Raw genomic sequence first — 17534 nt, forward strand, 5'->3', positions numbered from 1 at the left:
CAAAGTTATGGGTGATCCTTCCCAAGATGAATCCACAGATTGTTGTACTTTGATTATAAGGAATCTGAGGTCTTTATGACAGTCACCATTGAATTCCTTCTCTTTGTAAGGAGATTAACTATGTAAATTTCATTAGAGTAACAGCAACGTTCTTGGAAAGAAACTATCCTGCTTGCGAATGACTTTGAGTTTATATCTGGAAACCAAGCAATGTGAATGTTTATAGAGGAGAATGTGAAACCTTAGGCTTTAATAGATGTTGATGTCATTCTTGGCATCCTGCAAGTGATATAAACTCTTCTATGAAGAGGTAACACATTATTAAATGTAACCAAAAATGCAAAGAAAGAAGTGAAATGTACACACACACCATTCAACCCTGCCTCCCACCTCCCCACCCGGCACTCACCTTCTGAGCTGAAACAGAAAACCACAGTTGACAGGCATCATCTATCAACCTTGTCTGGATAGAAATGGGAGAGTGACTCCCACATGACTTATTGGTTTGATGCTACTATAGTCTTGAGGGGGCAAAATGGTTGGTCTTGGTACCAGTTCTGCTAGTTCTTGTTGGGTCTTAGACCAGTCGCTTTGGTCAGAGAAACCTATAACTTGGTTTCCGATGATGAGCATAACAATCTCATCATTGGAGAGAATACTTCCTCCACTATCTGGATATATTTTGCAACATATAGCTATCTGATAGTCACTCATTCAATTCCAGAGAGAATCTGGTAATTTGGGCACTGACTTCTTAAACATACCCGAGTTTTTCAGTTGTGAATTATTCTCTGGCCTCGGTAACAGTCAGGAATGAATCAGCCCTGAGCCTTTCTTAAAGACAGAACTGTAAAACTTCACTCTAAGGATGCCTTTCCACATTTCTATATCCTTCCACATCGCCACTGTTCAAAGAGCTCCTCCCAGTGTTTCCTCACTCTCTCACCACTATGAGGCGAAAAGCCAAGATTCTTAGAATTGCTACACGAAGCCCAAATGAGTTATACAAATGGAAAACTTAGATCGCAGTGTAGAATTTGTTCCACAGCACTCTCTGGAGAGAAGCCCCTCTCTTACGATTCCTTAGCATCTCTAAAATCACACTCCACAGGAGTTGAATATAATTGCTGGAGTGTTTGGGTAAGAGTTTGACAAGCCTCACTGTGACATGTAAACAATAGTTAATTGGTTCTTTCTGGGGCCTCTAGGACCTGGTCAAACCTTTAGCAGTCCTTTTAACTACTTAGTGACTCTTGACTTTCTGCCCAAGGAGCTACTGAGCACATCGCTGAGGTCCTCCATCACCTTTGTATCAGCTACTTTCTTTTCTTTTCTTTTCTTTTCTTTTCTTTTCTTTTCTTTTCTTTTCTTTTCTTTTCCAGTTACTTTCTTGTTGCTGGGACCAAACATCTGATATGAAGCAGCTTAGGAGAGTAAGGGTTTATTCTGGCTCACAGTTTGAAAAAACATAGTCCATCATGGAAGACAAGATGTGTAAAAAGGCAGCTCTGTGGGGGCAGGAATGTTCAACCAGGACTCTTCATCTCCTCACATCTTAATGGGAGGGAGGAAAAGAGAGAGGGGACAGGAAATAGGGCTGGACTGTAAAACCTCAAACCCTCCCCGCAGTGACCCACTTCCTCCAGTGAGGTTTTACCTCCTGTAGATTCCACAGCCTTTCAAAACATCATCAGGAGCGGGGGACCAAGTGGTCAAACCTATGAGTCCCTGGGAGACATTCCATGTTCAGACCACAGCAACCTTTAACTTCAAATATTGTAAGCATCAAAGGAATTTGTTTTGGCCTGGAGAGTCTAAAAGATCACGGAATGCTCTCAAAAGCTTGCATCTTCAAAGAAAGCAGGAATGTTGTGCGTATTCTACACACTGACTATAAAAGATCTCAAAATAGTGTGCTCTGTCTTAGACTCAAGAACTTAGAAGAGTGATAAGAAAATCAGCATAAGAAATCAGGTAAGATTTGAAGATAATAAATAGATTAGTAAGTGTTGGTTTTGCAGGAAGCAAGAAAAACTGGGTAAGTTCACTTTAGGGAGTCGGGGACAGGCTTTTTTGTAACACTCTTTTAAATACACAGAAAGCATTTTACAAAGATTAGAGCTCATTTGTCTTTCATGCACGAGGTCAAAGACAAGAGTCTCCCACTCAGAAATCCATGGATTCAATTAGTAAGAGGGATGCTGTATTAACAGGATTCTCTAGAGTGACAGAACTTGTGGCATTAACCACTGTCTGTCTGTCTGTCTGTCTATCTATCTATCCATCCATCCATCCATCTATCTATCTATCTATCATCTATCTATTCATCTATCACCTATCTACCATCTATCATCTATCTATTATCTATCTACCAATCACCTGCCTATCTGTCTATCTGTTTACTATCTATCTATCTATCTATCTATCTATCTATCTATCTATCCATCTATCTATCCATTATCTGTCATCTATCCTATCTATTATCTATCTATCTATCTGCCTATCTATCTGTTTACTATCTATCTATCTATCTATCTATCTATCTATCTATCTATCCATTATCTGTCATCTATCCTATCTATTATCTATCTATCTATGTATCTATCTATCTATCTATCATCTATCATCTATCTATCTATCATCTATCTTATCTCTCTATATCTATTTATCTATCTATCTATGAATTTATTGGAATGACTTACAGGCTGCAGTCCAGCAATGGCTAGTTGTGAATGGAAAGTCCAAGAATCTAGTAGTTACTGAGTCCCATAAGGCTGGGTGTTGCTGATGGTCCTTTGTATATGCTGGAATCCCGAAGAAGTAGGCTTCAATGCCAGTGTAGGAATGAATATGCTGACAAGGTGAAGGCAAGCAGGCAAAGGACAAACACATACCATTCCTTCTTCCATTGTCCTTCCAACAGAAGGTATGGCCCAGATTAAAGGTGTGCCTTCCAGCCTCAGGGTCTATATTAAAGGCATTTGTCATCTAGCCTCAAGTACTGAATCACAAGTGTGCCCTCCATTTCTGAATTGTAGTTCATCTCAGTTATAGTCAAATTGACAACCAAGAATAGCCATTACAACACGTGGATTCAAACCCCACCCTTGGTACCAACTTCTGTCTTAGTTAGGGTTTCTATTGCTGTGAAAATACACTATGACCATGGCAACTCTTACAAAGGAAGCATTTAATTGGGGTTGCTTACAGTTTCAGAGGTTCAGTCCATTATAATCATACTGGAGAGCATGGCAGCATTCAGGCAGATTAGTGCTGGAGTAGCTGAGAGTCCTACATCTTGCAGGAAACAGGAAGTTGACTGAGATATGGTGTGGTATCCAGAGCACAGGAAACCTCAAAGCCCACCCCTATAGTGACTCACTTCCTCCAACAAGGTCATACCTACTCCAACAAAGCCACATCTCCTAATAATGCCACTCCCTATGAGATTACAGGGGGCCAGTTACATTCAAACTATCATAGATGCTATCACATTAGTTAGAGCAGTGAGGCTCAGGAATGAATCTAAGAAAGTTACAAGTGCCCTTCTCCAGCTTCCATGGAAGCAGAGGTCTTTCCCTTCTTGCTGGTGAGGTTTATGAGTTGAGTTCTCTGACAGTAGCAGAGGGACCCAATCAGACATAACTATTAGCACTTTGGTGATACTGATTTTTACCAAAGACCAAATAAAATCCATCCACAGATTTGTGGGGAACAGCCTTAAAAGAGTCTAAATGTCAGAAGGGTCCATGTTAACTGTCAGTGCCAGGCATTGCAACCATGAAGGCTGGAACCCAGGCCACAGCCACAGAGCATGCTTCCCGGGGACATTTCTGAAACCATTTACAAGATGGAATGTGCTCTTCTCTCAACTCTCCAGGATTCTGAGGTTAGAGTAGTGCTTTTGGAAAAGGGATGTTTCGAATGTACCTGTAAGTTATATAGGAATGAACCACTCTGTTCCATTGGCCGCTCTAGACTTGAAAACCTAAACGAGAACTGGCTGATTCGTACATATCATTATGTACGAGAGACTGGATTTGGAATCCCCACAGATAGCAAAAGCCACAGACTCTGGAGTCTTTTATATGATGTAAATTTGTATGTAACCATTGGAATCCTCTTTTATACTTCTCTCCAGATTACTTACAATCATGAATAAAATGCAAATGCTATGTAGATCATTCTTACAGTGTCTCACTTAAAGTTTGATGACAAGAAAAGTCTGTACGTGTCTGAAACTGATGCAATTATTTTCTCAATGTTTTCAATCTTTTATTGGCTGAACTCATGGCCATATGACTCACAGAAAAAGGGCATCACTATTCACTCTCTTTTCCTCATTGGGGACCTTGTGTTCTTAAACTCCTTAGAGTTCTGGTTTGCCGTCTAAGATGATACCGTCAAGGTTGCTCTAAGTATCAGGCAGTTGTGGTTAAGCATTCTAGCCTCACCCTCCAAATGTTGCCTGTGCTTGCATAGTAACATTTCTCTTTACATCAATTGCACTTCCATTATACACATTGGTTTAAAAGGTAACCCTATAGCTTTTGTACTTTCTATAAATAGAAACTAAATGCAAGCGTGAATATAATGAACTGTTATTACGTTCTAGCTAGTGAGTGCTGCCTGCCAAAGAGTCTGAGCCTAAGACTTCTGCTCTCCTTATTAAAAGGAGATACTGGCAGAAGAGTGTCAAAGATATATTTTTCCCAAACCAACACTTTCTCTCACATAATTATGAGAGTTGAAAGAAATCTGTAAGACTCTCCCCCCTCCCCCCACCCCTGGCTTACTACTTTTTTCCTTTCTTTTCTTCTATTTTTTTTACACTCCCTCACCTTGTTTTGAAATTATCTCAAACTTAGAGAAAAAAAATCTACGGAGATTTTTTTTTTAACCTGGGTTTAATGGGTTTGGTTTGGTTTTGTCTCCAAACATTAAGTCACTGTGCTAGACTTTGAAGCAGCTGGGCTCAAGTTTCTGGATGGAGATGGAAAAACAGCCATGAAACAAGGGCTCCATGGCCTGTGGTACTAAGCCAAAGGCATGGACGCCTGGTGTCAGACCAAGAGGGCTCACCCACTAGCCTCTGTTCATCTCAACTAGTTTAAACCTTAAATGCAGCTTAGATTTATTTAGAACGTCTAGCATATCTTTTCAGAGTCCTTATCAATAAAGATCAGGCAAGGTTTTATTTTATTGTATTTTGTTTTGAAACACACACACACACACACACACACACACACACACACACACACACACTGTAGGGTTGAAGAGATACTCAGTTGATAAATTGCTTACTCCACAAGCATGAGGACCTGGGTTTGATCCCCAGAACCCATGTGAAAAGTTGGTGTGATGGTATGAACCTAGTAGCTCTTGGGAGGCAGAGACAGGAGGACCTCTGGGGATCACTGGCCAGTCAGCCTAGTCTAAGTGGTGGTCCTAGGTCCCAGTGAGATACCCTGTCCCAACATACAAGGTGGACAGCTCCTGAAGAACAACACTCAAGGTTGGCCAACATGTACAGACCCCTCCCCCCAACCCGACACACATAAAGAATAAAATACATCTACAACATAGTTGTAGAGGCTAAATTGAATTAATCAACACACAACAACCTCACATAGTTTCACTTTTTTGTTGTTGAAAATACTTTATATCTACTTTGCCAGCAGTTTTTGTAACTATAACCATTGTCATTGGTATAGTCATCATTTTTTACAATAGATTTCTTGAACTTACTCCTTCTGTCTAATGGAAATTTCAAATCCTTTGGTCAACATGTCCCTGACTCCTTTCTCTAGGCCCTGGTAACCACACTTTATTCTCTCCTCCTTTGAATTAAACATTTTTGTTTGTTTGTTTTTTGTTTTTGCATTCCACATATGAGCAAGATCATGTAATATTTCTCTTTATGTCATGGATTATTTCACCTAACATGATATCCAGGTTAGTTCATAATTTTTCAGATGACAAGTTTCCTGGTTTCTTCTTTTTTGGTAGTACTGAGGATGCAAGACAGGAAAAGCCTCTAACACTGAGCTACACCCCTATCCCCGTACTTCTTTTAAAGACTGTAGAGTATTCCACATGTATGTATCATGTTTCCTGAAGATGGACTCCTGGGAGGATTGATTCCCTGACTTGGCTATTGTGAACAGTGAGTATTATGGCAGTGAATGGTGGAGTACAAATGTCTCTTCCTCACTCTGACTCCATTTCCTGTGCTCATGTATCCAGCAGTGATGCTGGCAGTTCTATGTTTAATTCTTTGAGGCGCTTCTCTCCTGGTTTCCACAAGGGCTGTGCAGGTTCATATCCCTACCAGTAGATTTATCAGTTTGCACCTGGGCTTCATTTGCTTTTTCATTTTACAAATACTGAATATGGTTTGGAACCGCTGACCAAATTGCAATACCCATGCCATTTTCAACCCAGCACGTGCCTTCTAAGAACAGATGACCGCTTGTATGGTCGCAGTACCATTGTACCACTAGGGAAGCTTGGTAGTATGTGATACTCCCACCTGACTGCAGTCTATACTTCTATTTTTTAGAGGACCCAAGAATGTCACTTGTAGCGTATTTTCCTGCTGCAGAACCACTCCTGGTCCTGGTTTGTATTTAATGGCCTTGTCTCGTCAGTCTTTTTAAATGAGGACAAGTCTCTAGCTTTCTTTGTCTTCTACGGTGCTGACAGGTTTTGAAGAATGCAGGCTGGTTACTTTTACAGGCTGACCCCAAATTCCTGTGTGTCTGATGCTTTATTCTGATTAGGATCAGGAAAGGATGACATACTTATGATTCAGTGCCATTTAATACCGTGCCCATGTCCTAGTGAGATCCTTTCTTTCAAAGCAGAGCGAGCCACCCACACTTGGCTGACACCAAGAGAAGGAATTCCACAGGACCTGTTAGTGCATGTTAGTTTATATTTCCAAAGAAAATCCAAACACTAATACTAACCAAGCCACATCACCTAAACTAAATCACACTATGTACAATCTTTCATATTGTTTCTGGGCCTGCCAGATATTGTATAGACAGCTTTGAACTGAGAAGTGCTCTTTTTGCATGCCTCTGTCTAGGAGGGGGTCGGTGATAGCAGAGCCAGTAACTGCAAAGAAAGAGGTCTGAGTTATATGCGGAGTGGCGGTTACGGCACCAGTCCTGCTCATGCAGCCCTGAGATAAACAGGAATGGAAAATAAATACCAGGAGAGAGATGGTCCCTGGTTCAGATCAGAAGTCTCCACATGCAGCTATAGGAGCAGGAGAAGGTTCTGGAAGCCCTCTGCTATATGAAGTGTTTTTATAGTTTAGAGACATAACATCAATTCAAGCCAGCCTAGGCAAAAGGAAGGATTTATTGGTTCATTTCAGGCTTCAGGGATGGCTAACTCTGGAGGCTGATGTGGAACACCGTCAGATGGTTTCTCAACACTGCCTTCCTCCTGTGATGGCGTCTTACCTCCATTTGGAAGGAAACAATGCTTCCTGTAATTAATAATGCTCACAGTTTCAGAACGAGGGACCTTCTTTCCCATGTTAGTCCTGCAACTTGGAACCTGAATGACCTTGCCAAGGCAAAAGTCCTCCACTAGATGATCATTTGGGAGGAAGGGCTCCTCTGATCAGCCTGGCTCCACAGCTCCCACCCACTGGGGAATCAGGGGTGTTTGCCCAGCGAAAACATTCTAATGGAGGACAGCCATGGCTATCCAGTGCAGCTATGGTGCAGAGCAAAGGCCGGCCCAGTGAACTCTCTGGTGCTGTATGAAGAATTGCTGATTAAGAGACTAAGACTTCAGGTTCCAAGTCAAGACCTTGGGCTGCTCTTGGCTAGTTCTGTGGCATGGTGTTTTTTTGTTGTTGTTGTTTTTTTTGTTTTTTTTTTTTTAAACCAGTTTGAATCTCTTCAGCTCTAAGATGGGGAAAACAAATCATACTGTATCAGTGGGAGTTTTACTTGTAAACAAAAATTCATTTTATTTCAAACCACCTCAGAAAGACCCAGGGGACATTAGATGGTTCGTAGGACTCCCAGAGGGCCTAAAAGACCTGATCCCAGGGTATGTTTCCAAGAGTAACTTCTAGAGCCATTGACAGTTGGCCTGGTCAAGGAGATGTAGCCTCCAAACCCCCAGTCTAGGTACAATATTTTGGAAGCTGCTCCGGCACTTACCTGCGAAGCCTACCACCCCACTGTCAATCATGTACGCAAAGAAGACATCCCCACCACAGCTACTTCTAAATACAGCTAGCTTCTAAATCAAACTCTGGCCCAGGTGTGTCTGATTGAAAGAACCGTGCTCAATGCAGTGACAGCTTCAGGACATGCAACCTGTGGGCTCCTCTCCTCACATGTTAATGCCAAGACGCTATTGCAATCTCACATTTTTTTTTTCAAAAGTAGTAATCATTTAATTTTATGTCTCTGTGCCTCAGTGTGTGTCTGTGCACCATGTGTATACAGGATCCCTCAGAGGTCAGAAGAGGCCTCAGATCCTAGAGATACAGACCCTCAGATCAGAACTAGAGTTACAGATGGTTGTGAGCTACCATATGGATGCTGACAGTGGAACCCAGCTCCTTTCAAAGAGCAGTAAGTACTCATGACCACTGAGCCACCTCTCTAGCCCCTCAAATCTTGAAACCAGAACTGCTTTGTCTTTGGGATTGTGTTTGCATGTGAAGCCTGATGGGACAATGGGACATATATGTGCAGGGATGGCACATTGAATTGTAGACATGAATGTATGGGCTCAGGCTGCTAATCATGAGGGTGCTGAGGGCCCTCTCACAAAGGGCTCGTCTAGGGGCAGCTTTCTTAGCATTGGTGGCTCTGAGTTCCAGAAGGTTACAATTTGGGCTTCTAAATCTGGAGGCTTATACTTCTAGGACTTGAGAGCTGGGGCTCCAGACTTTTGAAGCTGGGGGCTTGTCACTCAAGGTAGAGGCTCCTTGTTCTGAGGTCAGAGTGCCAACAGCCAACAGTGACTAGTTTTGATCCGTCAACCCTGCAGGCTCTTCAACTCACCTAGAAACTGGGGCTTCTTTCCCTTGTGTTTCTCAGTTCTTGCCTAAGTTTCCACTGCCTCGGACATCCACACTCTGTTTTCCCATAATCCCCCAATTTTCAATGTTCTCTCCATCCCTCTGTCAAGTGAAGTTGCTAGGAAAAAGCCACATCCACGTTAAACATTTTACAAGAATGATTGGTTGATTAGAGCATCAATGACTGTAAAGAGTCGGAATGCTGCAGGTCCAGAGTTGAATTTCTCTTGCGCTACCTTAGCTCCACCCCGACAAACAACCATTTATTAGCTCTGTGTGTGTAACCTAACATCTTTGTGACTGTTAGGGAAATCTTTTTAGAGTGAACAAATGGAGCCCTACCTTCCATTAATCTAAAGGTTAATGACATCATCAGATAGCATTTGAGGCCCACAGCAGAGACTTCCCTGCTTTGCTATAACCTGCCTATATTCCACTATATTTCAAAAGTGTCTTGATTTAGGATTTTCTTTGTTCCATGGTATTTAGGGTAACTTGAATCCATGCTCTCAGGCCATGGCCACTGGTGTTTGGATCTGGGATAAACTTTCTTTTGAACACCTTTACCCACTGATCCATCTTGCTGGCCTCTCTACGGAACACAGCCTTCTGTCCTTATGGTTTGGAGTTTTGGAAACTGAGGTCCTTTGGTCTCAGTGGCTCTCAGGAATTCTACAGCCACCTTGCTGCCACTGTTCCTGCCAGGCCTGGAAGCCTGAAATAAAAAAATATTAGTTATATATAATAATGCTTGTCATTATGACATTTTTGTACATGTACATAATGTGTTGTGATCATATTCATCCATTCCTGTAGTCCCTTCTTGTTCTCCCAACTTCTGATAATCCTCTTCTTCTTTCCAACTATCCTCTCTTCTAGTTTGTTCTCTGTCTCTGTCTGTCTGTCTGTCGTCTATCTGTGTGTGTGTGTCTGTGTGTGTGTCTGTGTGTGTGTCTGTGTGTGTATGTGTGTATGTGTGTTTGTGTGTGTATGCGTGTATATGTGTGTGTATGTGTGTGTGTATATGTGTGTCTCTGTGTGTGTCTGTGTGCATGTGTGTGTATATGTATGTGTGTGTATGCGTGTGTATGTTTATGTGTGTGTGTGTCTGTGTGTGTGTGTGTGTGTGTGTGTGTGTGTGTGAAACCCAGTGAGCTATGCCAGTCTCAGAAGCCCATCCCTCCTTTCTCTGCCTCTTACATCTCTGACCCTTTTTCTGCAACATCCCCTGAGCCCAGAGTGGGTGATAATAACATTCCTTTTGTGGCTGAGCCTCATCAGATATCCTCAGTACTTGGACAAGTAAGCAGTCTTTGAAAATACCAATGGCAGCTGCAGACAACAACCCTCTATGACCAGAACAGAGAGCAGGACTAGTCTATGAACACAGACATGGCTACTTCGGGGTAATTTTGTAGGCACGTCATGTCCGCTCAGCAAAAGAGCAGTAGCTTTCCACTTCGGGCTCATGACATTTCCAGCTTAAAAAATTATTTTAGATTTATTTATTTTGTTTTTATGTGTGTGAATGTTTTGTGTACATGCATCTATGTACCACTTGTGTGCTTGGTGCCTGTAGTGGTGTCTCGGAAAAAGACACTGGACTTCCTGGAACTGGAGTTATGGATAGTTGTGAGCTACTGTGTAGGTCTGGGAATGGAACCCGGGTCTTCTGCAAAAGCAAAAAGTGAAAGGACCAGAGTCGGCCCAGGACACACCAAGACCGAGACACGCCATCTCTCCAACCACAACATTGCCAATCCATGGGCGTTTCACTGAGTTTACAGTGTCAGATGTGAATTCTCTTCCATGAAGCAGGCATAAAATCCAACTAGAACGTGGTTAGTTACTCCTGTAACCAATTTGCCACGATTGCACCAGGAGGCACATCTTGACTAGCTGGCTGACAGTGCTGCATGCAGGGGCCACAGGCGAGCTGCTGCTGACAAACTCCTATGGCAGCCCATGCAGTACCTTTCAGCACTGTGATGGGTAGCCTGTGTGAAGGAAGCTTCCAGTGCAGTTCCAGCTTGATTCTCCATGTTCTGCGACCAGGGTACATGATGTCTCGGCAATAGGGTCTTACAGTGTAATTCTGGTGGGCAAGGAAGAGCAGTGGCAATTGCTTGTATTGTTTTTGGGATTTTAGAGACCTCCCTGACCAATAAGTCAGAGTTACCTAGCCAACCTCTAGCACTGTGGAAGCCTCAGATTTTGTTTACTCTTTATACATCTAGCTCCACCCACTCTAATCATGATAGATACCAGAAGTAAGCAATAGACTGTTTGGGAGAAGCCTTCATTAACTTTAATATTGCAGCATAATGGAGCAGATTCTCTCATAACTAACCTGAAAAATGAGGGACAATAACCTAGTTGTATAGCCAGAAGAGGGGTGTGGCATGCTCAAATATGCGTTGTAATTCCACTAATCATGGCCTTGAATGTACACGGTGTATAGTTCCATCAATCACAAGCCTTACACATGAGCCAATCATAGGCTTCACATATGCATCATTAACAGTCCACATACAGGTATGCCTCCTTTCTGTCCATCACAAGCTTTTTGCTAGGTCACTAGGGGAAGTACTTACCCTTCACCCTGAATGAGAATAGCTCCAGGGTCATCTAGAGTTCGCTAAGGCTTGTCTCACCCGGAATAGAGTCTCCGAAAGCCAGTGGTAACTGCCAGCAGAGGTCATGGCCGGAGCCAAGTCTGAGGCAGGAGCTCTGGCTCCAGCAATATCTGTGGCTGCACTCATCCTTAGAGATGGAGTGCAGGTTCTTCAGCGTGGTCACTGAGAATGCAACACAGATGGACTGTCTGTGATATCCTGGCCACTTGCCAAAGAAGCGGTAATTCTCCACTCAAGGCAGCGAGGCAAAGGGTAAAAGGTGGGCGATCAGTCAATCAGATAGCTGAGCAACTTGACCATGACAGGTCATTCCAAAGGAAAAAGAGCAAATACACCTGCACTCAAGACTTATCACAAAATCAGCATTGTTGACAGTACTTAATAGTGCGTAACCCATAGCTGAAAACCCTAGGGGAGGACTCAGTTTCTCTGATATGCTTCCTATTAAGCATCTGACTTGGAAACCAGTGTCTGATCTCTTACCTGGGAACGTCCAGGGAACCCAGACAATGGCATGGCAAGGCTGTGGGTTCAGATCTGTGACTGTGCTGTCAACAACATCATCAGAAGAAGAGGAGAAAGAGGAGGAGGGGAGGGAAGAAGAGGAGGGGGAGGAGATGAAGAAAGAGCAGTGGGAGAAAAAGGCTCGCGTGGGTTAAAACAGGAAGAGGCACCTTACAGCATCTGCACCAATAGGAACCCTCCGGTCTAAGAGCTGAGGGAACAACTACAAACAGAAACACAGACAGAGGCCTTGCCATAGAACACACTAGGGGGCTTTTAGAATTCTCTGAATAGTTTAGGATTTCTGGTTTTGAAAATGGCAATATTGTAAAGAAAATATCTACAAGGTTAGAAACAGAAATTAAGTTCTAATTGTCAAACCTGGTTAAAATTTAAAAAAGGCTTCCACTTCCGTATGAAGCTTGGATGAACCACGTACTACAAGGATGCTGATTGTCTGATGATCAGAGTGTGTAGTCAGGTGTTCTGACCTACATGGAAATCACGGAGTCACTTTCAGCTTCTTCTCGATGAACGACAGATCACAGGGCACGTCACAAGAAGCACCGGAATGCTATCATCGAAGTTTTCTTTGAAAATTAAATTCAAACTTATACGACAGATTAGTATGAAGAGTTCAGTTGACTTGGGAGATTTGATCTGCAAGAATCATTAACCCTGGAGATACTAAAATTTCTATTTAAAAAATCATAGGCTGGAGATTTAGTTTAGTGGTGGAGCACATGCTGAGCAAGCTCAGAGATAGAAGCTTGATCCTCAGCACTGGGACAGGGGTGGGTGGTCGAGAAAGCAAATAAATAAATAAAAAACAAAACAAAACAAAACAACAGCAGCAGCAGCAGCAACAACAACCACACACACACACACACACACACACACAGAGAGAGAGAGAGAGACAGAAATTGATCCCCATGTTGTCTCACTAGGAAATACCCTTTCGACAACAGTGGCATTTGCAGAAAAGTCCTTCTGAAAGTTAAAAATTGTAAGACATTATTTGGGATGTTGCAGTTAAAAGCGGTGCTACTGCAGTCTCATAGGCTACCATCATTGTTCTCAGGGAATCCTCCAGATCCTGATGGCAAGATCTTATTGCCTTAAGATCCCACACACTTGAGTCATAGAACTTGAAGGAACTGAGCTCATAATGGCCTGTGAGCATCATCCCCGCTGACTAAATTTCCTAGGGTCTGAAGCCGCTGAGGATGAAAAGTCATCTACAGTCTTACCCAAGGTCCAATAGTGACTACATGCCAGCAGCGGTCTCTGCTCTGTCACCCGACAGAATTGCTGCCCTCTGGAGACAGACTCATTCTGACATGCTGAATGAGTATCGAAGGAGGAGGACATGGGCTCAGGCGCTTGTCTTAGCTGGGTGTAATGGACCTCTGAGATGCATATACCTTCCATGGAAAGGCTGGTCCTACTCCCTCTTGGTTCCCCAAAGCTGTTCTTGCTGGTGCAGTGTGTATACCCCAAGTCTGCAGACTCAGGTGCTGCCACATCTCCAGTGCCGGTTGGGGTGTCTGAAGTCACCACTGCTGCTGCTGTCCCTGTAGTCACTGGGGAAGAGCAGAACGTGCTTCCGTGAACAGAGAGTGTTTCTGTGGATACTCATGTACAGTAGACCTGCTAGATTTCTTTCCATTCTGTGTCACCAGCTTCCATAGAAGCATCCTGGGAGCTCCAAGGTATGTGTAACCCCTGGCCTCTTCCCAGGGCATTGCAGCCACTTGTAGGTGGGTCAGCGACATGGCACTTGGTATCGGCAGGCTGGGGATGATGGATACGAAGTCCATTTTCATCATTTCCATGATGTACATGTGATCACATCTCTTTATTTTGCTAACCTAGGGGGGAATACTCACTTTCAAAGATGCATTGAATTCACTTATGTTTGATCTGACGTTATCTCTGTACCTTGAATCCCCTCTTAATATCTAAGAAAGGACATTTTGTTTTTAACAATGGCTGTGCCACAGCCAATCATAGCAGCCCACTGAACAGACCACATCCAAATAAGGTAAGTACCCTGCTTGCAACAAATCAGGTTACTGGTGAATGTCACCTCCCTATTCAGTCTATGAAATGGCTTGCCTAGGGAGCTCTCTGAGCTGGTAATGGTTCTGTTTCTCAATTTATTACCCATTCATTGCTCAATTGAGCCCTCAAGAGTGAATTGTCTCTTGCTTTCTTTCAACACAGGAATGTCTGTCTTGGTCCAGAAGATCCTCCCTGTGCATATGTCACTGAGATTTTCTCAGAGACATAGTAAACATGCCCTTGGTGTGCTCTTTTCATAGGGTAATGGGGTGACAGAGTTGCCACTCACGGCTTTTTTCTGTGATCGCTCCCTGTAGCTCCTCCACACCCTGCTCACCACACCTTGCAGTCTGCTGCTCTGTTTCCCAGGCCTCCCTGGCTCATGGATGAGCTGTATTTCTGGAAGAGGCATCACTTACTCACCACTCAACTCAGCCCTTTGGTGCCATCTGGAAAGATGCTGTGCCTAGGTCTAGGTTGTACTAGTTGAGGGTGAGAGGACGTAGGACGCATTCCAGAAGCTCCCCTCTCCATAGCCCCACCCTGGACATGAAATACCCACTCACCAAGCCTATGCTTCTGTTGTTCTTTAATCTGAGCAGCCATCCAGAACTGCCTGCCTTCCTCCTGAGGAAGTATGCCCATTACGCTGTCTGGGGAAGCATGATGGGGAAAATGAATGGTCCATCTCACAATCACAAAAAGAGGCCACTGGAACACGTGTGGTAATGTCACGGAGCCCAAGGTCTGTAGCTAGAGCTAAGAACTCTGTGCCCAGGAACGTCCCTTGTTAGTTAGTAGCAGAGTTGATGTTTCCTGGATCCTGATTCAGGGCTTATCTGCTTCTCTTCATGCTGTCCCACTACTGCTAAGACAAGAAGCAGGTGTCCCAGGCCATTTAATGAGTTCTCAGTAAGTGGCCACTTCCAAGCCTGCAGCTCTCACAACAGGGACCATTCAGAAGGACAGGACAGGCCAAGTTAGAGTTAGAACTGGGATAATTTGAGTGAGATGGAAAAGGGACAAAGGTTAAAATATTGCTTCAAATTGGGATCAGGAAAGGAAAGCAAGTTTGGATGCCTTTTTGTAGAAGAGAAAAGAACACATCCTTGGGTTGGTACCGCATGGGTACACACATGAGTATGAATGCGTTTTGATGAGCATTGGTTGTAGGATCTGGGCTGATCAAGTCATATCATCCCTTTGGCGTCAGATTCCTGAGTTAAAAAATAGAGATAATGTCTGTAGTCAATTCATAGGGACATTGTAAGGATGAAATGAGACTATTTATGCAAAGGTCTTGGAGTAGTGCCTGGCACACAGTAAGTGTTTCATAAATATCTGCTGTTATTGTCTCATCAGACTTCCAGTGAGCTGTGCTTTTCCGGCTATAGATTTTTTTTCTGGAACTTTGTGCTACCAGGCTTTTCATCCATCTGTCTCAATTGCATTGCCGCCCTCTGGCATTTAGAAAGGGACATGATCACTTACCAAGACCACTCCTCCATGTGGGGATGCCTGGTTCCCTCACCCCACTGGCTTTTGACAGGAGTTTGATGTGCTCAGGTTTTTATGACCATGGCTTCTCTGCCCATCACTAGATGATTCTTCCCTTGGGAAATAGTCCTCAGGTACTTGACTTAAAACAGTTTGACTTAGAGGTTTTTGTACTTATAAGGATGAGAAAGCATATTCATACGACCATTATGCTTACATTCAGTGTCATTCAGTAAATTATTTGAGGGAGCTAGTACTTATTATAAAGTAGGCTTTAGATGAGGTGATTTACCTAACTTCTGGCTAAGGAAAGTATTCTGGCATGATTGACATAAACGAGGCTAAGCTATGGTGTTTACTAGGTCAGGGGTAGATACCAAATGCATGTTTGACTTAAAGAGGTTTTCAACTTAGGATGGGTTTATCATGATGTAACCTCATTGTGGGTCTAGGAGCATCTGCACCCACCCTCATCCCCTGCTGCCACTGCCTCATCAGCCTGAGCAGCCAGCCAGAACTCATCTTCCTCCTGAGGAAGCTTTCCCCAGGCTTCCTGGAGAGTACGTTAGTAAAAAGGGAAGGATAATCCATCTCACACACCCCCATATACAGCCTATTTGTTTAGCTTCTGTAGAGAATCCTGAGCAAGATAGGAATCCAGTCTCTGGCTATTGCCCTCTTGAAGACTTTTGGACTTCATTAAACTTTAATTTTTGTTTTATGAGGCAGGGTCTCACTATGTAGTCCAGGTTAGGCTGGCCTGGAATTTACAAACCTACCCACTCTGTCTCCAAATTCCTGAGATATAGATATGCATCACCACGCTTGGTTTATTAAATAATATTTCTGTATAAAATCAGTTTAAAAAAATCTAGGTTTTATCTCTTCTTATCAGTTTAGTTGCATAAATAATGGGTTTCATTGTGATATTTTCAGATATGCATACATTAAACAATTTAATTGCTTTTTCTGATTATAAAGTCACAGTATGGAAAATGCAGAAAATATAAACAAACAGAACAAAGGTGATCACTATAACCACCTTGCAGAGTCCTTTCTTTTTCTGATAGCACATAGACAGCTCTGAAAACCTTTACTCGGTCTTCTTCCTAATGAGATTAATTATAAGAAGTATTTCTGAAAAAATCATTAAAAGCATAGAGAAAGATATTGGGGTCTGCCCACTAGTCTGGTTTTGTTGAGAATTTAGGTTGTTTCCTGTTATCATAAATAGCTCTGCAGTGAAAGTTTTTGTACAAAAGCCTACACCAGCCTATCTGATTATTTCCTTAGGAAAGATTCTTGGAAGGGGAATTACAGGGAACTTTGACCTCACAAATGAAAATGATTAAAAATGGAAGAGAAAACAAAGTAAATTAAATAAGCTGCGTTGCTTGACTCATTTTAACTGAGCAAATAAGAAACACCTGGTGTCCTGCAGGGCAGCAGTGGCTGTCACTAGTGTCCTGGGGAGGCGGTTAGCCACCGTGTCAAAGTGACTAACCAGTTCAGGAGCCAGATGTTGGGTTCTGGACCCACCTGTGTCTGCACAGTCGGGAAGTGCTGACCTGTTTTGTTCTCTGTTCATGTGCAGCTACCCCATCTGCCTGGCAAGAGTTCCCAGAAGGTCACTGGTACACTATGTGTCAACTATGCCCCTTGCTCACTTGGCCTGGCCTCCCTCTCTAGAGCAGGTACAAGCCAGCTGCTTCTGAGGAGGACGTCTGTCTCAGCTTTCCAAGAATACATCTGCCGCCTTTTCTCTACCATTT

This window comes from Onychomys torridus, chromosome 2, assembly GCF_903995425.1.
Source record: "Onychomys torridus chromosome 2, mOncTor1.1, whole genome shotgun sequence".
In the NCBI taxonomy this organism is placed as follows: Eukaryota; Metazoa; Chordata; class Mammalia; order Rodentia; family Cricetidae; genus Onychomys; species Onychomys torridus.